Source organism: Cervus canadensis, chromosome 13 (genome assembly GCF_019320065.1).
Source record: "Cervus canadensis isolate Bull #8, Minnesota chromosome 13, ASM1932006v1, whole genome shotgun sequence".
Lineage (NCBI taxonomy): Eukaryota > Metazoa > Chordata > Mammalia > Artiodactyla > Cervidae > Cervus > Cervus canadensis.
In genome coordinates this window covers 35,518,423-35,544,242 of record NC_057398.1, presented here as the reverse complement: position 1 = coordinate 35,544,242, position 25,820 = coordinate 35,518,423, and the positions used below count along the sequence as shown (strand labels likewise).

The 25,820-nt window shown below is 49.0% G+C and overlaps 2 long non-coding RNA genes and 1 other non-coding gene across 3 annotated transcripts; all 3 read left to right on the top strand.

Moving 5' to 3' along the window:
* The first annotated feature begins 547 nt into the window (after nt 1-547).
* On the top strand, nt 548-9,119 carry LOC122452535. Its single transcript, XR_006272739.1, has 3 exons — nt 548-663; nt 770-930; nt 8,938-9,119. It is a non-coding gene; the product is annotated as an uncharacterized LOC122452535 (long non-coding RNA).
* Nucleotides 9,120-10,560: 1,441 nt separating this feature from the next.
* LOC122452253 lies at nt 10,561-15,199 on the top strand. The gene is made up of 3 exons (XR_006272639.1): nt 10,561-10,696; nt 11,349-11,420; nt 14,154-15,199. It is a non-coding gene; the product is annotated as an uncharacterized LOC122452253 (long non-coding RNA).
* A 9,681-nt stretch (nt 15,200-24,880) lies between these two features.
* TRNAE-UUC lies at nt 24,881-24,953 on the top strand. The gene has a single exon. It is a non-coding gene; the product is annotated as a tRNA-Glu (tRNA).
* Nucleotides 24,954-25,820: the final 867 nt, after the last annotated feature.

The following is a 25,820-nucleotide window of genomic DNA, read 5'->3' as shown; positions in this document are numbered from 1 at the left end:
GGCTCTTATCAGCATATAGATGGTCTCTAAGGTCATGAAACTACATGAGATCACCAAGGTATAGTAAGTGGAAAGAAAGAAATTCAAGGAGCCAGTACTCTGGGCACTGCAACATTGAAAGTTCTGTGGAATGAGGAAGAACTAACAATTGAGACTGAGAAGTAGTATAACCGAAAGTGGGGTTTGGCTGCTCACTGCTCACAAGCCATTAACGAGGCCAGGTTGGTGGAAAGGGACATTTCCTTTATTTTGGATGCCAGCAACCAAAGGGAGGGTGGATGCCTGTCCAAAGGCCAACTCCCTGCCACTGACAGTCAGTGGGCAAGAGCTTTTAGAGGCTGAGGGAGGGGGCTACATACAGAAACAGAACTACCAGCTGACAGTCACCTTGAAACTGGTCATCAGTGGTCTGACCAGCGTCATCTCGACAGTTTTAAGTGCAGTTAATATTCAGCTCCAGGGTTAGTTTGTTTCCATTTCTGGCATCCAGTTCTTGGAATTCTGGTGGCTTATGTCATGGGTAAAGTCTGGTCATGATGTAGTTAACTTCTTCCACCTGGGGTTTCAGTGTCTATAAGACAGCTGACAAGATATGGCTCAGAATATTATCTATAGCCCTTGAGAAGGAACTGAGAAGGAACTAAGAAGGAACTATGCTTAATGGTATATTATTATTTACTCTCCTTTGACTGTTTTTCTTTGTTTCTGAGTTTCCTCACTTCTCTGGTTAAACTTATTCTTTGGCTAAAGTTTGTTTTTTTCCCCACAGACAAAAGGCAGGCAGAGGATGTGGGGTACAAGGACCATAGGGTCCTGTTCAGTTTCAGTAGGAAGAAGAAAACCGAGAGTGGGCAGTCCTGCAAGTCAAGTGAAGAAAGTGTTTCTTGGAGGTGAAGTGATAAACTGTTTCAAATGTTGCTGACAGAGCAGGTGAGAAAACAACAGGAAGAAACTGTGCAGGTAAAGGATTCAACAAAGAGGGGGAGAGGGGGCCACTGGGACTACAAACACTCTTTCAAGGAGCTTTGATATCTGGAGAAAGGTAGAGAACGGCGGTGTGAGTCCGAGGGAGAAAGGAATCAAAGTTTCTTAGGAAAAAATATTTTCATGCTTATGGGAAATTGAGGCTCAAAACGGTTAGGTTACCCCCCAGAACGAAGTCGTCTGGTCCAGATTCTTCTTCCCATCCCTACGCTGCCTAAGTGATAAATTTAAGCCTTATTGGGGTCTCTCTGCCCGGCCCACAATAGGATCTAGGGCAGTTTGAATTTTTACTTTACTTGGACCAGAGGTACAACCTAAATTTACTACCTTAAGTCAAGAAACCCCTCAAATTAAATTTTAGGCTCTGACTCTAATTTTGCGGGGTTCCTGGAAGTCGCGGGGCGAACTTCGAGAAGGCGTCTGAGTTGCCAGGGGAACCTATGCACACAGAGACCTACAGCGCCGCCCGCAAGCTTTCGGTAAACCTTACCAACATTAGCTGACCGGCTGTCCTCCAATCTCTTATCGGGGACGGGGCTCAAAGCCCCGTCTCCACAGCAACGCCTTTGTCTGAGCCCAGGGCTTGGGTACCGTGGGAGGCGCGCTCGGATGACGTCATGCACCCCTGGCGCTTGCGTGACATCGATTCCAGAGCAGGGGGCTCAGCCTGCCCGCAGGTATGAAAACGAGCAAGGCCTCGGACACTGCGCACGTGTCATTTCAGGTTGGCGCCTGTATAGTTCTTAAACACCAAGTTGTGAGCGAGCACTCTTAAAGTCTGCGTGCCTGCGCTGCTATGCCTTTAATTTTAGCCAGAGAAACCATCAGAGATTTGCTTCAGTTCCATCTGGCTTTCTAAGGGCCTAAGGGCAGATACCTGAGAATCGGACAGTTTGTCTCTCCTGTCTCTTACCGCTCCTGGTGGTGCTGCTGCTAAGTCGCTTCAGTCGTGTCCGACTCTGTGCGACCCCATGGACTGTAGCCCACTCTTCAGGCACACACTGTGTGTGTGTGTGTGTGTTAGTCGTTCAGTCGTGTCTGACTCTTTGCGACCCCATGGACTGTGTGTGTGTGTGTGTGTGTGTGTGTGTGTGTGTGTGTGTGTGTGTTAGTCGTTCAGTCGTGTCTGACTCTGTGCGACCCCACAGACGGCAGCCCACCAGGCTCCCCCGTACCTGGGATTCTTCAGGCACACACCTGTGTGTGTGTGTGTGTGTGTGTTAGTCGTTCAGTCGTGTCTGACTCTTTGCGACCCCATGGACTGTAGCCCACCAGGCTCCCCCGTACCTGGGATTCTTCAGGCACACACTGGGGGTGTGTGTGTGTGTGTGTGTGATTCTTCAGGCACACACTGGGTGTGTGTGTGTGTGTGTGTGTGTTAGTCGTTCAGTATTGTGTGACTCTGTGCGACCCACAGACGGCAGCCCACCAGGCTCCCCCGTACCTGGGATTCTTCAGGCACACACTGGGTGTGTGTGTGTGTGTGTGTGTGTGTGTGATTCTTCAGGCACACACTGGGTGTGTGTGTGTGTGTGTGTGTGTGTGTGTGTGTGTTAGTCGTTCAGTATTGCGTGACTCTGTGCGACCCCACAGACGGCAGCCCACCAGGCTCCCCCGTACCTGGGATTCTTCAGGCACACACTGGGTGTGTGTGTGTGTGTGTGTGTGTGTGTGTGATTCTTCAGGCACACACTGGGTGTGTGTGTGTGTGTGTGTGTGTGTTAGTCGTTCAGTCGTGTCTAACTCTTTGCGACCCCATGGACTGTAGCCCACCAGGCTCCCCCGTCCATGGGATTCTCCAGGCAAGAACACTGGAGTGGGTTGCCATTTCCTTCTCATGAAAGTGAAAAGTGAAAGTGAAGTCGTTCAGTCGTGTCCCTGGTGCATTGCATCCTTAATGCCACCTACTAGTCTTGAAAATTCTAGTTGAATTCCCAGATTGTGTTGCCGGCAAGTTTCCTCTAGCAGACCATCTCCTTTCTAAGCCAGTGCTTGGTAAGGTCAGCAAGCAGACTTTCTAACACTTGTTGTTCAGTCACTCAGTTATGTCTGACTCTTCTTGACCCCTCAGACTGCAGCAAGCCAGGCTTCCCTGTCCTTCTCCATCTCCCAGAGTTTGCTCAAACTCATGTCTATTGAGTCAGCGATGCCATCCAACCACCTCATCCTCTGTCACCCCCTTCTCCTCCTGCCATCAATCTTTCCCAGCATCAGGGTCTTTTCCAATGAGTCAGCTCTTCGCATTAGGTGGCCAAAGTGTTGGAGCTTCAGCTTCAGCATCAGTCTTTCCAGTGAATATTCAGGGTGGATTTCCTTTAGGATTGACTGATTTGATCTCCTTGCTGTCCAAGGGACTCTCAAGAGTCTTCTCCAGCATCACAATTTGAAAGCATCAATTTTTTGGTGCTCAGCCTTGTTTGGAAATAGGTAAAGTAAGGATAAGCCAACTCTGACCGAGAGCCTGAAAAGTTCTCTTGAGTTAAGTATTTGAACTTTTAAGGATTTGTGACTTCTGTTGACAGCTTGTTGTTCCTTCTCCCTTCTTTCAGATTTTTAGCCAGGATCTAAGCTGTTGACCTGGCTAGGTAAATGACCTCCAGGTAAATGAAATGTCACTGTTCAGGAACTTTGGAAGCACCCAGCTCATTTCATTGACTCATTACAGAAACATGAATTTCAGCACCAGTTGTGTGCTGGGCATGATTACTGTTCATTGAAGAATGAAGTGAGATCTAGGAGATACGGTGCAGCCAGGAGTCAGACTTGATTGAAACCTGGCCCTGCTCCTGACTTGCTGAATGATCCGGGGGTGAGTTATGAGCCCCCTCTGCATCTCAATTTTATGATTTGTAAAAATGAGCATAATCCTACCTCCTAAAGACAACAGGCCTACGAGGCAAACCTCGTGCTATGATTTGGCTGAGGGGGCTTTTCTTTGCACTTCTTTATGTTTCTCCCCTTCTCAGTGCCTGTCTTTTCAGGCCTTACACATAGGACAACACCACTAGTGGGAAAACAGCCCCCTGACCAGCACACAGCCTCAGAGGTCATCCACAGATTCTGCTCAAGTTATTTCAGAGACAGCTTTCAACCAGGCGCAGCTTTTTATGGGTCTGTATGCTGAGGCCATGACTGAGCAACTAACACACACAGTCATGCTGAGGCCAAGTTAGGTTTAAGCAGAACTCTCCCACTTCATCTGCAAACAAGTTCCTCTTAAACCACCCAGATCCAAACGGAAAAAAAAAAATCCTTTTCTTGAAGTGCGTGGAGGCTTGACACTAGGTGTTGGAGGGTGGCCTATGAGGTTAGGTCAGATCCTGGGTCACTGTCGGGGAGGGATGAGGCACCCTAAGCGTTGGGGAGCGAGTGTCTGGCTCCCTTGTCACCACAAGGCCTGTGGTTTCCAACCCTGTCTGCATCCCCGTCCTGCTAAACAACAGAGGGAGAGAAAACAGACATGCACACAGGCGGACACACACACACACACACACACAGCCTTCAGAGGAAGTAAAGCACCAGATGTTCTGGGTTTCCTGTTCGATGCTTCCACAGCTGGTCGGGTCTGTGGTTGTGGTTTGTCTGTCTCGGGCTCATGTGAGAGACAAAAGCTGGGCTGACGGGAAACCTCCCCTCTCGGCCCACCCCCTTCCTCAGCTCTAACTGATCAGTCACACGGAAACCTGGCAGGTCAGACATTTCCTGAAACACCCAGAGCCTGGATTCTCCCAGGAGGAGGCTGAGTCCCCCCAGCCCTGCGGAGCAACCCTGGGGCTGATGGTCAGCTAGATCCTGGGGACAATAGAAATCTCTCTCCAAATGTACTATTAATATAGATCTGCATTGCTGCAGAATAGAATGAAGCTGCAGAATAGAATAGAATGACATTGAGTTGCCACATTCACTAAGCCAGTGTCTGGCATAGAATAACCATTCAGAAACACTCAGCATATGGAGGAATGAATGAGGGACAGGGATCTTCATCTTGGGGTTCAGTTCAGTTGCTCAGTCATGTCTGACTCTTTGCCACCCCATGAACTGCAGCACACCAGGCTTCCCTGTCCATCACCAACTTCCAGAGCTTGCTCAAACCCATGTCCATCGAGTTGGTGATACCATCCAACTATTTCATCCTCTGTCGGCCCCTTTTCCTCCTGCCTTTTCCCAGCATCAGCGTCTTTTCCAATGAGTCAGTTCTTCATATTAGGTAGCCAAAATATTGGGGTTGAATACTTTGGGGGTTGAATCTACGAGTCCTGGCTCACCATCATGTGTCATAAGTGGCTCTAGATTCAAATTGACAACGGTTTGAAGCAGCACTGTGCTACTGACTTACCATAAGTCATTTAACTTCTCTAGGCCACTTTCCTCATCTGTAAAATGGAGACAGTAATATCTATTGTCTATAATATGCCAAGAACCTGCCTGCCACTGCAGGAGATGTAAGAGAGCCAGGTTTGATTCCTGGGTCGGGAAGATCCTCTGGAGGAGGGCATGGCAACCCACTCCAGAATCTTTGCCTGGAGAATTCCATGGACAAAAAATTCCATGGAGGAGCCTGGCAGGCTACAGTCCAGGGGGTCATGAAGAGCCGGACACAACTGAGCCACTGACACTTTCACTTTCACTAAAGATCATCACTACATCATAAGGTAATGGCGATGCTTAAATGAGTTAATGTATGTAAATCACTTGAATAGCTGCTGGCAGTTGGTAAGGGATGGATAAATATTAACTGTCATCAGTGTTCAATTACATTTGATTTTGACAGCAACCTAACTACAGATAGGCTCTGTGAGTAGTGCCATTTCACGGATGAGAAAACTGAAGCTCAGAGAGATGAAGTCATTTTTGCAAGTTCACCGAGGTAGTGAATAGTGAGACTGAGACTCCTCCCCAGTTCTCTGACTCTTTCTTGTGTGTGCGTGAGGTTTTAACCGCCTCCTGCAGGTGCATTTTTTTCATCACCTCCTGGGACCCCTCCTCCCACTCCCACTGCACAAGGCCCAGCCTCCTCCTGCAGACCTCCCTGCCTGCAGCCTCCAGCTGCATCCCTGCTTTCAGAGAAAGGTCTTGCTTCCCTGCAGAAATGTACCTTGAAGAGTGACGTCTTATAGATGATTGTGCCTAGCTGGGAATAATCAAAGACATGGCTCATTGGGGAGAATTTCACAAATAGCAGCCTGGCCAGGAAGACATTTTATTGTGGTGGTTTTGGCTGGGGAGGTGGTACTTTTCTGTACCCCTCAAATCCCAATGCTCTGATGGGGCTTCGTCTGACAGAAGAGGCAGTGGGATATGGTGTGAAGTGTTATGCTCAGCTTTAGTGAGCATCATTATTGCTGGAGGAGCTCTGAAAATGCAGATTCTCAGGCCCCACCTTAGAGTCTAGGAGCTACATTTTGAGAAATACTGGTGGTGTGGCAAGAGGCGCAGACCTAGGTTCAAGTTCCTTAAATAGCTGTGCAACCTTAGGAGGATATTGACCCCTTCTGAGCTTCAATATTTTCATCTTTAAAATAGGAATTAAGCCAATCCCACCCACCTCATGGGGGACCACCAGCGAAAGTGCTTCATTCACTGTGCAATGGGAGAGTGTGAGTGGTGACCATTTATTTCTATGTTCATGCTCAACCAAGTGCTGTGGAGAAATTCAAAGGAAGGCACAGACCCAGGCCCAAACCTCAGAGAAGTTCCTTAAATCTTTGGTGAAACAGGGAACTGTGGGCCCCTGAACTTAATCACTTCTTTGGTGAAGGCTGTTAGCCAGAAGGGGAGGAAGTATGCTTTTCCACCTCTCCTACATTGGTCTCTCCCAGTGACAACATGGCAAAGTGCACCAGAGCCTGAATCAGTCAGGGCATGCCGGGTAATGGGGCAGTAACGAACCAACACTGGGTCTCAGTGGCTAAACACAATAAGGGTTTCTTTTTCTCCCTCTTTTTAATATTTCTTTTATTTATTTGGCTGTGCTAAGTCTTGGTTGCAGCATGTGGGATATTCAGTCCTCCTTGTGGCATACAGAATCTTTAGTTGCAGCATGCGAACTCTTAGTTGCAACATATATGGGATCTAGTTCCTTGACCAGGGAATACACCTGGAACCCTGGCATTGGGAGCTCGGAGTTTTAGCCACTGGACACCAGGGAAGTCCTGAGGGCTTATTTCTTGATCACGCTGTATATCTCAGCAGATCGGCAGGTAGTTCTGCTCCACAAACTCATGCAGGGACCCAGGCAGAAGATGTTGGGCAGAAGTATGCCATCTGGAACACTCTTCCATTGTCAGAGTAGACTAGAGATGGGGGCCTGGGCGATTTACTGCCTCAGCCTGGCCATGGCATGCATCCCTTCTGCTCAATTTCATCAGCTGAAACTAGTCAGATGCACAGCTGGGAAAGGCAGGGGAGCAAATGGCATGTTTGGGGAGCACTGTTTACCCAATTGTAGGCTAATGTAAGTGTTCTGAGCACATTTCAGGTAGGCTAGGCTAAGTTATGGGCTTCCCAGGTGGCCCAGTGGTAAAGAATTCACCTGTCAAGCAGGAGACGTGGGTTCAAACCCTGGGTCGGTAAGATCCCCTGGAGAAGGAAATGGCAACCCACTCCAGTATTCTTGCCTGGAGAATCCCATGGACAGAGGAGCCTGGCAGGATACGGTCAATGGGGTCACCAAGAGCTAGACACAACTTAGTGAATAAACAGCAGCAGCAGCAGCACTGTCTTTGCTGCAGGGTACTTCCTGCATAGAGTAGGGAGATCTGAAAACTCTTGGCCCAGATTTCCACCAAGGGCACAAAGACCAATGTTTCTCAGAGAGAAAAGGAAGGAAGATTTCTCTGTCTAGTTGCTTCTGCACCCTACATTCTGAGAAGCTCAGCTTTCCTGTCTGGTAGAGCCGAGTTTTATCTGTTTGAGAATGTAGTAGTTGTTTTGTTTTTTTTCCTCTCTCTCTTCTTCCTTTTCATTTTTGCCTGCCCTCAAAACATGGGAAGAGAAGTAGTCTGCCTCAAGCAGCCAGCAGTCTGGCCCTGCTCCCTGGGCTGGAGGGGAGCCATCTCCCAGCAGGCTGAGAAATACCCCAGAGCTCCCAGGGTCCTGTGGGCGCTGGGTGGGAGGCTGACACAGCCTAGAGGCGGTGTGCCTGGCCGCCAGCCCCACCCTCCTCGGAGTGCTCTGCGCAGAGAGGAGCTGAAAGCAGCCCAAATATCTTCGGAAATGGAGAACGCTGGACTGGAACCCAGCAATTTGGGGCAGCAGTTTTTCTGGAGCACGTAGCTGGGGAATTTGCCTTGAGAAATCTCTCATTCCTCGAGTGTTGGTGGATAAATGGTACTTATTTGTTTAACCTCAAATCAAGCCACAGTCCCCATTTTCTGGGCTGCTTTGAAAGGGTTGTTTTAAAAGAGCTGAACAAGCTGAAAATCACGGGTCTGGTTGTTGGAATGGCTTTGCAGAAAGTTGTGGGCTCAGAAAGTTCCTGAATTTTCTGTAGAATGTGACTGGCAGTGGTGGGGTGTGGGTAGGGAGGTGGGGAACACAGCCTGGACCCTTATCCTGCATACTGACCGGACTGTTTCTATGAGGGGTCCAGCCTTGTCAGGGTCAGTGTTCTCTTGACCCTAGGTTCCCTTGACCAGAGTTTCAGGTGGGAGGAAACCCTGGAAGATTCCTTTCTGAAATCTGTTCAGGCAGCTTTGTATAAAGTGGAGTTCTGTTCTTTCTGTCTGACCAGTCTCTACTTCCTTCCCCTCTTTCATAACAGAAGGTGTTTGTTCCCCCCACTCCTGCCCCCAAGAAAGATTTCTTTTTTTAAATTAAATTTATTTATTTTTAATTGAAGGATAATTGCTTTACAATATTGTGTGATTTTCTGCCATTCTTAACTTGAATCAGTCATAAGTATATTATCTGTCCCCTCTGTCTTGAACCTCCCTCCCCATCCCACCCCTCTAGGTTGTAACAGAGCCCCAGTTGAGTTTCCTGAGTCATCAAGCAAATTCCCATTAGCTGTTTTCCCAATGGCTATCTGTTGGAGGGACTGATGCTGAAGCTGAAGCTCCAATACCTTGGCCACCTGATGCAAAGAACTGACTCATTGGAAAAGACCCTGATGCTGGGAAAGATTGAAGACAGGAAGAGAAGGAGACGACAGAGGATGAGATGGTTGGATGGCATCACTGACTCAATGGACATGAGTTTGAGCAAGCTCCGGGAGTTGGTGATGGACAGGGAGGCCTGGCGTGCTGCAGTCCATGGGGTGGCAAAGAGTCTGACATGACTGAGCAATTGAGCTGAACTGACTGATTTATTTTACATACAGTAGTGTATATGTTGGAGCTTCCCTGGTGGCTCAGTTGGTAAAGAATCTCCCTGCAATGCAGGAGACCCAGGTTTGATCCCTGGGTTGGGAAGATCCCCTGGAGAAGGAAATGGCAGCCCACTCCAGTATTCTTGCCTGGGAAATCCAGTGGACAGAGGAGACTGGTGGGCTACAGTCCATGGGGTCACAAAGAGTTGGACATGAACTGAGCAGCTAAACCACAGTGTATGTTTCCATGTTACTTTCTCCATACATCCCACCCTCTTCTTCTGCTGCCCTCCATGTCAATAAGTCTGTTCTCTATGTGTCTCCATTCTGTGCTAAGTCGCTTCAGATGATGGTTGAAATTGGCCGTGGTGGGAGCACAGGTGGACCTCAGAGACATTGCAGGGCTTTTTTCCCCGCCAGACTACCACGATAAAGCAAATAGCACAATAAAGCAAGTCACAGGCTTTTTGGCCGTGTTCTTAGGGCTGTCAGAGAAGACCATTTCTTTCCCTTGGCATTGCTAAGGAGGTAGGATGTCAACAGTCATCTTGCCAGACACAGGGAGAGAATTTCTTAGAGATGGAGGGAGCATAGGACACTCATGATGTCACCTGAATGCCTGAATCCAGCCATACCTGAAGCTGGTGTATTCCTGAATGTTCCAGTTACACAGATAAATATTCCTGTTTCTTTGCCTAGGTAGCATGAATTGAGCTCCTGCCACCTGTCAATAAAAATACCATGAATAATACAAGTGGGTCACCCATAGCCAATTAAATAGATTTGGTGTTTGTCTTGATTGTGGTGGTGGTTTTATAGGTGTATTTATCTGCCACAACTCACTGAATTGTACACTTTGAGTGGGTGCATCTTATTGTAAGTAAATTATATCTCAATTAAGATGCTACAAATTTAAAAAAAGAGGGGTATGTGTGTTGTGGGTGGGAGTGGCTTTTTCATATCTAATTCTGCCAGGTAAAGACTCAGATAGGAAAAGAAGATGAAACCAGAGGATGGTTCTGTAACTCACACCAACTGGTTCCTCCTTCCACCTGTTACCGTGATTTTTATCCACCCACCCATTTACCAGGGGCTTCCTTGGTGGCTCAGTGGCAAAGAATCCACCTGCAATACAGGAGACCACCTGCAATGCAGGAGATGTGGGTTCGATCCCTGGGTTGGGAATATCCCCTGGAGAAGGAAATGGCAACCCACTCCAGTATTCTTGCCTGGAAAATCCCATGGACAGAGGAGCCTGACGAGCTATAGTTGCAAGAATCAGACATGACTGAGTGACTAAACCACGAACCACCACCACCATTTACCACCTGGGACCTCTTAGAGAAGAAGAAGGAAGGATGGAAGGACACAGCCCTCTTGAAGAGGGGAGAAGCAGAACTGAAGGTGGGTCTTCTTTCTTCTGCCAGCCCTGGAAACCAGCCAAGTTACCGTGACCCTTCATCCAGTGATAAGAGCCTTACAGAACAGCAGTGTGACAAAAGCAAACAGGCAGCCCAGCAGAACTTCACCTGCTGGTCCTTTGAGAGGGAGTTGAAACAAACTCGGTATGGACTCATTCTCCTTTTCTGTCTCCAGGGTATGGGAGAGAGTGAGCTCCAGGTTGCAAATAAAGAAAAGCCTGGATCAGGCCTCATGCTTCAATCCCACCCCTGGGTCCTGGCTCAGGGCCCTAAGGCTGCTATTACCTCCTGAGCACTGCCTACTTAAGTCTCGAGGGGAGTTAAGAAATAATATCAGGACTTCCCTGGGCGGTCCAGTGGTTAAGAATCTGCCTTGCAATGCAGGGGACACCAGTTGAATGCCTAGTCTGGGAAATAAGATCCCACATGCGGGGTAGCAACTAAACCCGCATGTCAAAACTGCTGCAACCCGTGAGCCACAGCTAGAGAGTCCATGCACTACAACGGAAGATCCCGCAAGATGCAACAAAGATCCTGTGTGCCACATCTAAGACCTGAAGCAACCAAATAAACAAATAGATATTTTAAAAAAGAAATAATATCAATGACAGCAGCTACTTCTACTTCTTTCCTAGGAGACCATCTGAGTGCCCACCCCATGACTGACTTCATAAGCACAAGATGACTTCATCCTCCAAATCCTGAAGGTAAGTTCTCTCAGCAATCGCCATCATACAGCTGAGGAAGCTGATGCTCAGAGAGGTTAAGTCACTTGCAGGGGTCACACAGCTAAGGAGAGGCATGGCTGGGCTTCAAACTCAGGTCCATCTGGTCCCAAACCTGGCTTCCAAGCTGTACAGAGTGCAAAGCAGCATAAATGACATTTGTCTTTCGCACCCAGCGACACTGAATTCATAATCAGCAGGCCCACACAAGGCGAGCCATCCTGGGCAGTTGGATATCAAATGCCTGCCGCCAGTGTGATTGCTCCCTGGGCAATGGCCAGGGTGGAGATTTCCCAGTCTCTGGCATGGATCCCCACCTGCAGGCCATGGGAAGGTCCTCGGAAGATTGCTGGGGGCAGAGGCGGGCCTCCCAGATCTGCAGACGGGCTGCAGATCAGCCTGGGATGGGCTCAGGACTCCACAGGAGCAGCTGGGCGCTTCTCTTCCCCTGGCTGTGGGCGTCGCTCCAAGAGTGGCAGGAAAGCTATTTCAGAACAGGCAGGGGGCCTCAGTCCAGTCTACCCCAACATGCGCCCCTCAGATGACTGCCTGATAGAGCGAAAGGGCTGAGCCAACAAGAACCCCACAGCCACCTGGGGCTCCCGGCAGGATGGACACGGGTGTGGCCCCTGTGCCCAGTTCACACTGGTCACACTCGGTTCCGGTCCCCTGATGCTCCAATTGGAATCACCTCCTTTCCCACTGCCATCCTGTCCACAGAAGCACTGCTCAAGGAAGGACTCGCCTGGACTGAAATTTTGGCTGGGTTCCAGGGAGCTGGCTTGGTCTGATTGGGTGGTGAGGATGGGGGAGGGGGAGGAGGTAACAGGAAGAGGCTGCAGGTGTGGAGGGAGAGGGAGGAGGTGGAGGTGCACGGTGGCCAAGTGGTCAGGGTGGGGTGTGGACAGACAGGATAGGGAATGATGGAGCAGAAAGGGGCTCTGAGGCCAGAAAAGGGAGGTGGGTAGTGTGCATCCCCGGACTGGAGGAGGAAAAGCATCAGAATATTTAGAGCAGAGAGGCACAGTAGAGTGGGGTGTGTGTGTGTGTGTGTGTGTGTGTGTGTGTGTGTGTGTGTGTGTGTGTGTGTGTTAGTCATTCAGTTGTGTCCAACTCTATGTGACCCCATGGACTGTAGCCTGCCAGGCTCCTCTGTCCATGGGATTCTCCAGGCAAAAATACTGGAATCAATTGCCATGCCCTCCTCCAGGGGATCTTCCCAACCCAGGGATTGAACCCAGGTCTCCTGCATTGCAGGCAGACTCTTTACCCTCTGAGCCACAAGGGAAACCTGAGGGGAGCCATAAAATAGTTACAAAACAATATTGATCAAAGCCATTGGGCAGGAGGGGCTGAGGGGTCCCCAGTTCGAGGGCGGAGATGCCCCAGTTTGGGGATAAGTGCTGTCTGGGTGTGTCTGGCTGGCAGGAAGCGAGGTAGGGCCAGGGTGCTGGGTTTTGGCTCCAGTGTCTGTGGGCGCAGAGAGCAGCTGCAGGGTGCTGAGCCCCAGGGCCCCAGAGCTGGCCTGGCAGCTAGACGTCTGAGGTGTTCTGGTGGTGAGGATGTTTAACCGTCCGCTTGCAGTCCATGTGACTTGCATAGCACTCAACCTGCTCAGCCTTTAGCACACGTTATGTCATTTAATCACTGAAGCCTCCTGCAGACAGGGAAAGAGGCCACAACCCTGGTCTCCTCCCAGGTAACAAGTAGAGGGACCAGGGTTGGGACCTGGGTCTTTCCTCTGGGCATATCACCTTATATCCAGGGACCTGGGTCTTTTCTCTGGGTGTGTCACCTGGTGTCCATGGACCTGAGTCTTTTCTCTGGGTGTGTCACCTGGTGTCCATGGACCTGAGTCTTTTCTCTGGGTGTGTCACCTGGTGTCCATGGACCTGGGTCTTTTCTCTGGGTGTGTTACCTTGTGTCCACAGACCTGGGTCCTTCCTCTGGACATGTCACCTGGTGTCCATGGACCTGGATCATTCCTCTGGGCATGTCACCTTGTATACACAGACCTGGGTCTTTCCTCTGGACATGTCACCCTGTGTCCATTGAGGGGGCAGGAGCTGAGGCGGGGGCGGGGTACAGCTGCTGGGGACAGTGGATGTCAGCCAGCTGGTCCCATTGGCCAGGACCCTGCTTCTCTCGTGGGGCAGCATGGTAAGGTGTTCTGAGTCAGTGGGAGGGTGGACAGGGAGTGTGAGTGAAGGTGGGAGTGAGTGTGTGTGGGTAAGTGTGAGCATGCCGCTGTGAGGTGTGTGAGTGTGGGATGGCCCTCTGTTCTGGGGCTGGACCAGCCAGGAGACAGGAGCCCCTTGGAGTCTGGCAGGGACAGGAAGTTGCTCACCCTCCATGCATGCAGCAGCCCTCCTGGGCGGGGACAGGATGCTGTGGTCTCTGCAGAAAAACGGGAACCAGGGAGGGAGTAGAGGAGGCAATGGCTGAGAGGGTGGGATGGGACATAGGCCTGGAGAAGATGGGGGAGTCCAGGGGATGGGGTGCTTGAAAGGTGAGAAAGTGGAAATCCTCCAAAACACTGAAGAAAGAGGGGAGGGCTTTCTCTCACATCCCTGGAGATTCACTGGGGGGACAAATTAAGTCCCTGCCCCCCTGGAACTGACTTGCTCCTCTGTCAGTCTGGCCTCTCACAGGTTTCTTACCTCCTGGGTTCCTCTCCATGTGCCCTAACTGCCAACCCACACCCTGGGGCCCCAGCTCTGGGAGTGTGCCACTCTCTGCTCTGTCAGCAGGAACTCTGCCCATCTTGGAAGACGTAGCTGGTGCTTCATGGCTGAGAAGCCTTCCCACTTGTGGCGCAAGGGATTTCTCCCTCATGGTCCAGGCAGCTCATTCCTAAGACCTTAGCTTCCCAACTCTGCTGGGGAGTCTTTTAATTCTCCTCACTCTCTGTGACAACCTGTCAAAAGTGGCAGGGCTGGACTCATAGGGTTTTATTTACTGCTAACAATAAAAACCATGCATGTTGGACTTCCTTGGAGGTCCAGTGGTTGAGGCTCCATGCTTCCACTGCAGAGGGTGTGGGTTCAACCCCTGGTCAGGGAACTAAGATCCCTCATGCTATGTGGTGTGGCCAAAAAAAAAAGAATAATAATAATAATAGTAAAAACTATGCATGTTGGGTGGATGCGGTAGGTAGGGGGATCGTGGTAGAGGCAGGAGACACCACATTCCTGCCATGTCCCAGAGGCACATGCCATGTGCCATGTCCCATTCCCATTTTCCTTTGTTAGGATTAAAGATTGGGGAATTGGGAGTGAGACTAACTTGGTTCAGGTTCACCCTGTTGCTTCACGTGTGGCCGCCTTTCACACTGTAATCCCATATCTATAAATGTGAGAATTTGAAGACAATAATCTCCAAAAAAATGAAAGACTTTTCCATACAAAGATGTTCACAGCAGTGTTATTTATAATCGTGAGTTGGAAACTACTTAGATATGCTAACATGGGAGAATGGCCAGATGAATAATGGTATTAACATTATCTACTGCATAAATATTAGATAGACATTTTGAAAGATGATTATGGTGATTCTGTGGTCACATGGAAAAGCTTTGTAGTAATCTAAGATGATCATGGATATGTTAAACAAACAGCCTTACATCCAAAATGTCTGCATGGGAGGAACAGTGAAAGGAAAACACAAGATGTTAATGGTTGAAGTGCTTTGGTGATTTCTGATTTCTCCTTTCCACTCTCCTGTAACAAGCATGAACACTTATATCAAGATTAATTATACTTAAAAGTATCTTTTTTCTTATCTTGAGAGTCTTTTTTTAAAAAAATAAAATGACACCAAGAAGAAGAAAATAAGCATGTTAACATTTTGTGTGTTTCCTTCCAGTCCTTTCTCCACGCATATTTCCACATCTATAAATAGACACATAGTTGACTAGAAAAGAAAAAATCCCAAGGAATTTTGGAGGCGTTCTTTCTGGGCTTGGAGGTCCCAGTTCCCTGGAAGTTTCCCTGTGGTTGTGGGAAGAGGTAGAGAGCAGTGGCCCAGGCTCCTGGGGTGAGAGCTGCTCCCTGCATGGAGTTTCAGGTCAGAGTGAGCCCCCCACCATCAACCTGAGAGTTGCCACTGTACCCCAGGGAGCCTGCTTGCTGATGGGCTGCCCCCAGACACACCTTCTCCATTCTGGCCTCTTAATCCTGGTCCCGTCCCCTCCACTGCCTTTCTAAGCTCCTCGAAGCAACCAGTTTGCTAATTAATCCTGACCTTTCCAAAGTCTGAAATTCCTAACCAGTGGGAGACTTCCCCTTTTCAAGTGGTTCTGACAGTTGTTGGCCACAGGGGGGGTGGGGGGTGGGGGGTGGGGAGGGTGGGTTTCCACCTCCATTCCGTGGGTTGGCCAATCAATGGCGGGTTTGGCCCTGGAGGTTCGCTGGGGCCTGAGCTTGCTGAGCCTTGCCCTGCCTCACCCTGCTTAGGTGGGGACATTCGCTCCAGGGTTCTGTCAAGGCCACCACCCTGGTCCCCTGGAATCTGCTAGCAAGATTCAGGTGACTGTTGACTCATACACCCCCAACAGACTGGGCCAGCTCACCCCTCCCAGGCCTGGGACCATCTCCACGCCCTTGATCTTAGGAGAGTTGCTGCCCTCACTCTTCCATGGAAATGCTATGCGCTCTGGAGAGGTGGGGGGCATGAGGGAGATGGGGGATATGGAAGCCCTGTTCTGTGCAGCCTGCCCCCACAGAGGACTCCTACTCTCCACCCTCACCCCATCCCACCCTGTGGCCACATGGGCTCCATGAATAAGATCCTGTGATTCAGAACTTCTCTATTCCCCCAACCTCCCATCCTGCCTCCCTCCTCCTCCTCCTGCTCCCCTCCCACCCCACCACTCCCAGCCTCTCAGTTGCTTTCTGATAACCACAGCTGGGTTTCTGTCTTGGTCAGAGGTGAACATGAATCAAGAGTTACCAGGTTCTGCCCCGAGCTGACTTTCTTTTTCAGCAGCCTGTTTCCACTTAGAAAGGCAAAACAGGTCAGGCTAGCCAAGCCCTGCTTGCTGGGTCAGGATGAGGACAGGGTGGGGAGGCTGGGCTTGGGACCAGGGACCAGGGCAGGCTTGGGAGTGGGGGACACGATGGCCAGGACCTGCCGTCTGCATTGCCCTCCAGAACCCAGCATGCAGAGGCACTGGTTTTGTAGCATAGGTGCTCTTTCCCAAGGCCCAAGGGGACGTGGCACAGGATATGGCCATGTTTTATTTTTCAACGTGGGGGATTATTTTGGTTCCATTCTCTAACAGCCTACATCCATCAAAAAACATCTGCTAATCACCCACTGGGTGCAGAGTATATGGTTTGTTTTCAGAGGAAACCTCCATCACCCTACTGCTTACCTCCAGCCCAGACTTGGAGCGACGCTGTCTCTCACCTCTTGGCCTCCTGTCTAGACCTGGTGCGTTGGAATTCAAGTGAAACTTCTTACCACATTTCCTTTGATACATTAGACATTCATTTTAGGTTGAGATTGTGCTTCTAACATCCTTGTGGATGGTACCAGGGGGCCTCAGACACCAGGGTGCCCCAGAATCAATGGCAGAACCCACAAAGTCACTGATTGCCAGGGACAAGTGGTGACCTGGAGGCAGAGGATGGAGGCCTGAACCACCCTCTGTGCTGTGATTGGACTCTCTGGTTTCAGGGACAGAAAGGTCCTCAGAGACTAGGGGTCCGCTGGAAGGATTGTTGCAGAGCTAAAGCTGGGAGGGGCCTCAACCGGGCCACCACAACCAGGGGCACTGCTGTTTCTGCAGGACCAGCAACCACCCCCCTCCCCGTAGCAGCACCCACTATCACACAAGAGGCTGTTCTCAGCATTTCTAAGACCCTGCCCTCCTCTTCTTGGGGGTGGGCCCGTGACTCAGAACCTGCCAATCAGGGTACCCACTCACATCTCTGACACCAGTCTTCCTAGGCATTTTCTGCTGGGTAGGTATTATCTTTCCTGTAGATGACCTTGGGGGGCAGCTGAGTGGTAAGGATGGCAAGTTTTAGGTTTCAGGTGACACCCCCCCCCCCCACCCCTGCCCAGCTAATCTGATCCTAGAGGAGACTTTATCTTTGGGAAAGATGGAGGCCTGATGATATCACTTGACCTTGTTGATCTTGTTGTACCTGAACCTGAAGCTGGCCGAATTTTCAGATCAAGGTTCATAAGTGGGGATGAGTTTTTCCCTTAAGTGGGGATGGATTTGGCTTCTGGTACTGTTAAGAGAGAAGCCCGCAGGGGTTACTGTTGCTTGCTCCACCCTGAAGGATATGGCTTGGGTCCTCAGGAGGAACCAATTCAAGTCGATTTTTTAACAACTAGACCTGGTGCAGCCCCCAACACACACACACACACACACACACACACACACACACAGCTTCTCTTTGGCCAACTGTAGTGTGCTAGGCGGAGAAGGCAATGGCACCCCACTCCAGTACTCTTGCCTGGAAAATCCCATGGATGGAGGAGCCTGGTGGGCTGCAGTCCATGGGGTCACTAAGAGTCGGGCACGACTGAACAACTTCACTTTCACTTTCATGCATTGGAGAAGGAAATGGCAACCCACTCCAGTGTTCTTGCCTGGAGAATCCCAGGGACAGAGGAGCCTGGTGGGCTGCTGTTTGTGGGGTCGCACAGAGTCGGGCATGACTGAAGCAACTTAGCAGCAGCAGCAGCAGTGTGCTAGGCAGAATGCATGCATGCATGCTCAGTTGCTTCAGTTGTGTCAGACTCTTTGCCTCCCTATGGACTGTAACCCGCCAGGCTCCTCTGTCCATGGGATTCTCCAGGCAAGAATATTGAAGTGGGTTGCCACGTCCTCCTCCAGGGGATCTTCCCAACTCAGGGATTGAACCGGGGTCTCCTGCATTGCAGGCAGATTCTTTATCACTGAGCCACCGGGGAAACCTGCTAGACAGAATAGGGGCCCTCCAAAAATGGGCTTCCCTGGTGGCTCAGTGGTAAAGAATCCACCTGCCAAGCAGGAGATACAGGTTCAATCCCTGGGTTGGGAAGATCCCCTGGAGAAGGAAATGGCAAGCCCCTCCAGTATTCTTGCCTGGAAAATCCCATGGACAGAGGAGCCTGGCAGGCTACAGTCTATGCGGTCACAAAGAGTTGGATACAACTTAGTGACTGAGCCCACAAAGATGTCCAGGTCCCAGTCCCCAGAACCTATAACCATGCGCCCTCATAGGCAGAAGGGATTTTGCAGACATGGCTAGTGTTAAGGGCCTCAAGACAGGGAGGCGATCCTGGATTATTCAGGTGAGCCTCCTGTCATCTCAAGGATCATTATCAAAGGGAAGCAGAAGGATCAGAGTCAGAGAAGGCAATGTGACAACAGGAACAGAGGCTGGAGCGAATTGAGGATGAGGCCATGAGCCAAGGAATGCAGGTGCCTCTAGAAGCTGGGAAAGGCAAGGAGGATTCTCCTCTAGAGTCTCTGAAAGGAGCAGCCCTCATGACACTGCTTTTCGCCTTGTGTATCGTCTACTGGGTAAGCCATGGCAAAATGTCGTAGTCTAGGTGGTTTAAGCAACATGGATCTATTTTCTCATACTTCTGTTGGCTGGGAGTCCAAGTTCAAGGTACCAGAGAATTTGATTTTGAGGGAGGGCTCTCTTCCCAGCTTGTAGTGACTGCCTTCTTGCTGTGCTCTCACCTGACCTCTTCCCTGTGCATATAGGAAATAGCACCCACTCCAGTATTGTTGCCTGGGAAATCCCATGGACAGAGGAGCCTGGCAGGCTACAGTGCAAAGGGTCGCAAAGGATAGGACTGAGTGACTGAACATGCGTGCACACACACACACACACACACACACACACACACCCCACATAGGAATTTGGGGGGAGGATCCCAAGTTAGTCTGTGACACTCAATGACTGATTTTATATTTCTGACCTCCAGTTCTGTCAGAGAATTAACTTATGTTATTGTAACTGACTAAATTTGTAGTCACTTGTTGCAGCAGCAGTCCAGAAAATAATACAGTCGACCAGCAATGCTCTCTCACCTTCATGTCTTCCCACATGCTCTGCCTTCTGCCGGCACTCTTAGCTGGCTGGCTCCTGCCGGTGCTTCCTCTCAACTCAGGGGTTCACAAAGTTTTTCTTAACCCTGTATTACTATAGGTTTATGTATCTGCGCCCCCAGCCACACTGAAAACTCCCATCTCCCATTCCTCCATTGAGCAGGTACACATGGAACACCTGCTGTGGGTTCTGCAAAACCCAACATTCTTGCCCCCTCAGAGCTTTCATTCCAGAGGGGACAGAGGGCAGGGTCTGCTCCCCTCTCAACTGTGTCTCCCTGGCACCTGCAGCATCAGGCACATGGCGGACTCCATAGATATGTTTTTTTTTTTTAAGAATGTTAAAAAAGTTAGTTAATTTTATTTTGGTTGCACTGGGTCTTTGTTGCTGCGAGCAGAGTTTCCCTAGTTGCCGTGAATAAGGGCTACTCTCCAGCTGCGGTGCTCGGGCTTCTCATTTTGGTGGCTTCTCTTGTTGTGGAGCGTAGATTCAAGGTGCATGGGCTTCAGTAGTTGCAGCACATGGGCTCAGTAGTTGTGACGCATGGGCTTAGTTGCTCTGTGGTATGCGGAATCTTGCCTGACTAGGGGTCCAACCCATGTCCCCTGCATTGTTAGACAGATTCTTATCCACTGGACCACCAGGGAAGTCCCTCCATAGCTATGAAATTAATCAGAGACACAGCTGGTGAGTCTGAAAGAAGTCCACAGTTCTAGGCCTCACCCTCACACAAATACGCATGACTATCATTCTAGAAAAAGCCCAGACTTCAAGACTCAAGGCTGGCAGTCTGTTGGAGTGCGTTTTGCTGGCTCTGAGAGTTACCTGGGCTCTTCCACTCTGGCCAAGCCTTCTTGTTGCTCAGCCAGTGCCCTAGGCCAACTCTGGGGCCCAGGGCACACATAGATCATTCATCAGTCTGTCCCTCCATATGTCCACTGAGCTGGGTTCCCCGGCCCCTCTTTTCCTGAGCCTGACAGTTCTCACCATGAGGTGATTCTTCCCTCCTCTCCTCCACCCCTTGCCCAGGGACATTTAGCAATGTCTGGAGACACTTATGGTCGTTGTCATAACTCTGGGTTGGAGTGTTATGCCCACTCAGGGCATATAGTGGGCAGAGGCTGGGGGTGCCTCTCAATATCCTCTGATGCCCAGGACGGCTCCCTTCTAGTACAACCAAGAAAGTCCAGTCCCAAACGTCAGTAGTCTTGAGCTTAAGGAACCTTGAGGCCCAACCCCATACTTTTGAACTATTTTTGGCTGGAGAGTTTCAGCATATGGGCTATGAGATTTGACCCCTGCCTCTCTTTTTTAATGCTTATGCTCTTGTTTATTCTTTCACCTCGCTGCACAGCATGTGGGGGCTTTAGTTCCTCGACCAGAGATTGAACCTGTGCCCCCTGCATTGGAAGTGCAGAGTCTTAATCACTGGAGTACCAGGGAAAGTCCTTGACCCCTCTATTTTATTTTTTAATTAAAAATTGAAAAAAAATTATCTATTTGTCTGTGCCAGGTCTTAGTTGCTGCATATGGGATCTAGCTCCTTGACCACGGATCAAATCCAGGCCCTCTACATTGGGAGCACAGAGTCTTAGCCTCTGGACCACCAGGGAAATCTCTGACCTCTCTTCTTAGAACTTGATGGGCAAAGCTCCCCTGTATTATGTTATGGAAGGGAAAAGTCTGCTGCCATGTTATCTTCTCTTGAAGGCTGTTGTTAACTTTGTTTTAGTGGATTCTACCTGCTGGGGCTGTGACATCTGAGGCCACATCAGGCTGAGATAGTGTGTTCACAGATTCCTGACACAGCAGCAAACCCCCAACACACCTGTGGTTCAGTCCCACTTCACATCAGCTGAGTGACAGGTGGGTGTCTAAAATCACCTCGGCATCAGACCATCCTGGGCACGAGCACTTGACTAGTGGCCTCTGAGCCTCCACATCCTGATTTGTGAAACAGGGACAGTAAAACCTACTCTACAGAGCTGTAGGGGAATGAGATCTGTACTCACTGGATTGTGGGAGCTGACTTGTACTGCCTCATGAGAGTGGAATGGTCACTTTTCAGGAATTTTGTGAGCCAGTGGTTAAATATGGTCATCACTAACAATTTAGTTTTACAACTTACGATTCAATAAATTACATTAAAAAGAAAGCAAGTATTCAAAAGTCATCACTTTTTTATTATTTTACTGTGTGTTACTATTGTCTTTGCCCTTCAGTTTATTTCCATCTGGAAAGACTGCGCAGTGGCAGCTGCTGTGTGTCTCTTCTCAATTCCATGGCTGGCGACGCCAACTCAGTGGCTTGGAATCAGTTATGGTGGAAGATTTATACCAAGGAAGTTGGTAAACACTATTAATCAGGGCTTGCTTTGTTGTCGTGTTGATTTTATAGGTTTAAGAGAGTGATGGAGAATATGATAATAATGCAGGTTAAACTTGAAAGTGAGTCATGTCTCTGGTCACTGCATTGTGACTAGCACAAAAAAATTAAGAACGTATTCTTCCTGTGTTCAAACACTGTGATGTGTGCATGTGTGCTAAGTTGTTTCAGTCTTGTCTGACTCTTTGTGACCCCATGGACTGCAGCCCACCAGGCTCCTCTGTCCTGCAAGCCCTCCTCCAGAGGATCTTCCTGACCCAGGGATTGAACCCGTGTCTCCTGTATCGTAAGGGGATTCTTTATTGCTGAGATATCGGGAGGCCCTAAACACTGATGCAATTCAGCAAAAAAGTGAAGTTCCAGTACACATTTTCACTGTTCCTCTCTTCCTCACTAAATGGAAATATTAATCAACCTTCATGTCAGAATGGCACTCACTCTTCAGTGACATGAGTGATTTCTTTTGTTGAGGTGGATTTAGTAATCAAGTGTTTATTTGTAGCAAAGTTTATACTTATGCACATATATTTATGGACACACCTCCCCCCAAGAGAGTCGGTTGTTAAACACTTACCAGCCCAGCACAGAATGTGAGTATGCACGTCAAAATTCTTAACACAGAGACAATGTTCCATCTGCAGTGTCAGTTCAGCTGATGGCCCCACAGCCAGAGCACTGTGGGAAGGTGACGTGTGTGTCTGAGCTGAGGTGGGAACTGGTTCTTGTAACCATGGCCTGGAGGGTCCATCTCCCTGCCTATCAAGTCACTTTTGCTGGGCATCCTTGGGGCTATGTGGCACATAGGTATGTGTGCCAGGTTGAGGTATTTGAGAACCCAGGGTGGGAGCCTCCAGGTTTGGGCTGGTCCATCTTGGAGATGACCCAGACAACCCAGGTGAACCTGTACTGAGCTGGTTGGAAGGGCCGAATTGTGGGCCTAGATGGCCTTTTGGGGGTGGTGTGTGTGTGTGTGGGGGGGGTGACCTTGAGGGGCACACTCAGGGTGAGTCCAGCCTAGCAAGCAAAATATTAGACACGGAGCCCTTTACACTGAATCATCCATTTATTCACAAAACATCCTGTCTGTGCCAGCTCGGGTTAGGTGCTAGTCATCTAGCTCATTTATCTTTCTTTCTCTTGTGGAGGCAGTGTTCTAGGCAGAAGGGACAGGCCCCGGCAGCTCTAGAGTGTGGCTGGAATCAGTGAGGGTGGGGTTGGCAGCATGTGGGGGAGTAGATGAGGAAGTGTCCTAGTTACCGTTGTAAATAGGAAGCACTAAGCCAGACTCACACGTCACTCTTGTACTAGTAAAGCTCATAAGCAAATGTTGGTTGAATGAAAGCCATCAGAAGACAGGAAGCTCACACCTGAACTTCTAGGTGGCAGGAAGGAAAGGTTCTCGAATGTCTGAGAACCTGCGTGAGCATCATTCCGGGAGAGTGAACCAGGAGCGAGGTTCAAAGACTGCAAGGAACCCCCCGACCTGACCAGGCAGAAGCTAAAAGCGTGTCCCCAGTGACATATAATTGCTTTACAATGTTGTGCTAGTTTCTGCTGCACAACAAAGTGAATCAGTGTATGTATACACATATCCCCTCATTCTTGGATCTCCCACTCCCCCACCCCCATCCCACCCCTTTAGGTCACCACAGAGCACCAAACTGGGCACCCCAACAATTGATGGGGTGCCATGAGTCTTTGACTCAGGTCATGCACCTCCTGCCTGGCAGGCTTGGACTGGCCCCAGTGGTTCTAGCGAGGTCAGCCAGGAGCCAAGTCAGCTTTTCAGACTTTATGTTAAAGGCCCACAGGTGGGGGAGGGATAAAATGGGAGTATGAGATTAACAGATGCATGTTTCCATATATAAAAGAGATAAATGACAAGGATTTATTGTGTAGCACAGGGAACTATATTCATTGTCTTATAATAAACTATAATAGAACAGAATGGGAAAAAAGAATATAGATATGTACACAGGCTTCCCAGGAGGCTCAGTGGTAAAGAATCCATATACCAACGCAGGAGACACAGGGGACACAGGTTCGATCCCTGGGTTAGGAAGATCCCCTGGAAGAGGAAATGGAACCCACTCCAGTATTCTTGCCTGGGAAATCCCATGGACAGAGGAGCCTGGTGGGCTACAGTCCATGGGGCTGCAAAGAGTCAGATACCACTGAGCAACTGAGCACACACACACATACATACACAGGTTATTTATAATTGAATCATTTTGCTGAATACCTGAAACTGACATGATATTATAAATCAATGAGACTTCAATTATAAACAAACAAGGGGCCCAAAGGTGAATCTTCCTGGGATGTTCCCCCCAAACCCCTTGCCCATGTTTCTTCCTGCTGGGAATGTCCACCTTGCTCTGCACCCCAACCCCTAAGACAGCTGGATTTCACTAGTGGAAGTAATACTTCCAGTTACATTAGAATTTCAGATAAACAACCCATAACTTTTTAGTCTAAGTATGTCCCTTGCAACATTTGGCAACTCTGTGCCACCCACATCTGCCTGAACTGGCCCCTGGGTCCTCTTCTCTAGCCATCCCCTTGGGTGGGGTAGCTTGGAGCAAGGTGGTCAGTTGAAGCCTTGAGGAGGAGCCCAGGAGCTGAAGGACGCAGAAGCATCACGCTGAACCTCTGAGGGCAGACCTAGACCAGGATCGAGTCTCAAACTTCTTAACTCCCACCTACTGAAGGGCGGCTGGCACCTAGCTTCTCTGAGCCTGTGTTGTCCTCTCTGTCAAGTGGGGATATTACTAGTACACATAGGTGGTTGTGAAGGTTGAAGGAGGGCACTGGGCACAGAGCCTGGCGTAAACTGAGTGCTCCATAAATAGTAGGCATGACCACAGGCTTACCCATTATTATCTGTATTTTGTTAATTATTTATCACAATAAGAAATGATTATTAGCATAGCTCAACATCTTGTTTTGCCTACTAGTCTATTGCCAGCATCTAGAATGATGCCTGGAGGGACTTGCCTGGTGGTCTAGTGGTTAAGACTCTGCACTTTCAATGCAGAGGGTCTGGGTTCAATCCCTGGTCGGGTAACTAAGATCCCACATGCTGCAACTAAAAAATCCTGCATGCCACAATGAAGATTAAAGATCCTGTGTGCTGGAACTAGGACTCAGTACAGCCAAATAAATACTTTCTTTAAAAAAAATAATGTTTTCAGTCTTCCAACTTTATTGAGGCTTTCAATGGCTAAGTCTAAGATCTCTCTTGGTAAATGTCACACTGCATTTGAAAATATATGGGTAATTTTCAAATATCTTTGGATGTTGTTTTCTAACCTAATTCCACAGTGATAAGAGAACAGACTCTGTAGGATTTCAATACTTTTAGACCATCAAACTTTTGCACCTGATCTTATGTCCCTGGATATGTTTCAGTGTTTATAGTCTGTGGGAACTTGAATAGAATTTATATCCTACTATTGTGTGAAAATTGTATAAATCTTAATTATGTTGAATTGGTTCATGGTGATTTTCAGGTCTACTATATCCTTCTACTTTTCTGTCTATTCATTCTATTAATTTTTGAGGGCTTGATATTGAAACTCCAAGTAAAAATCTTAATTTATCTACTTAAAAAGAATTGTAATATTAAAAAAGAATTTGAATATATAGTGGAACTATATGTAACTGTGTTCTGTATTTTCCAAGTCTCCTGTAAATGTATTATTACACTTTCATAATTCAAAAAATAAAAAAGAAAGAGAGAAAAAAACAAATCATCTTTGGTTAAAAAAAAAGGATGATGCTTGAAACACAGTAGGTGCTCAGTAATTATATGCTGAGTGACTACTAAATAGTGGGGGGAGTTCTTTGCCTGCAGGTAGTCAGGAAGGGCCCAGGCACACAGCCTGATTCCTGACATTGACCCAGACTGCTCCCATTTGATCAAACCTTGCCG